We start from the raw sequence: 344 nt of genomic DNA, 5'->3' as shown, positions 1-344 counted from the left end.
ATCTTGGGGTATGAGGCAGTGTAGGAGCGGGGCCTTGGGGAGGGGGTGGTGCAGGGGCGTGGCCTCAAGTGGAAGGGGTGGGGCTACTGCTTGGGCTCTGGTGGCCACCACTTTTAGGCAGGGACACCCCGGGGGGGGCAAGTGGGGCAAAAACCCCTCCATACCAGTCCAGTTCCTTGCTGTTGCTTGTCTATCCACTGTATGCATGTGCTATACCGTACCCTGAGCTGATGCCCGGCTTTTGTGCTCAATACAGCCTTGCCCCTCTGTGTCTCTGTGGCGCAATGGGTCAGCGCGTTTGGCTATTAACCGAAAGGATGGTGGTTCGAACCCACCCGGGGACG

The 344-nt window shown here is 59.9% G+C and overlaps 1 non-coding gene across 1 annotated transcript; it reads left to right on the top strand.

Moving 5' to 3' along the window:
• Nucleotides 1-270: 270 nt before the first annotated feature.
• TRNAN-AUU lies at nucleotides 271-344 on the top strand. Its single transcript has one exon. It is a non-coding gene; the product is annotated as a tRNA-Asn (tRNA).

This window comes from Mauremys reevesii, linkage group 12, assembly GCF_016161935.1.
Source record: "Mauremys reevesii isolate NIE-2019 linkage group 12, ASM1616193v1, whole genome shotgun sequence".
In the NCBI taxonomy this organism is placed as follows: Eukaryota; Metazoa; Chordata; order Testudines; family Geoemydidae; genus Mauremys; species Mauremys reevesii.
The sequence above is the reverse complement of the archived record's forward strand: the minus strand, read 5'-3'. Positions and strand labels throughout refer to the sequence as shown.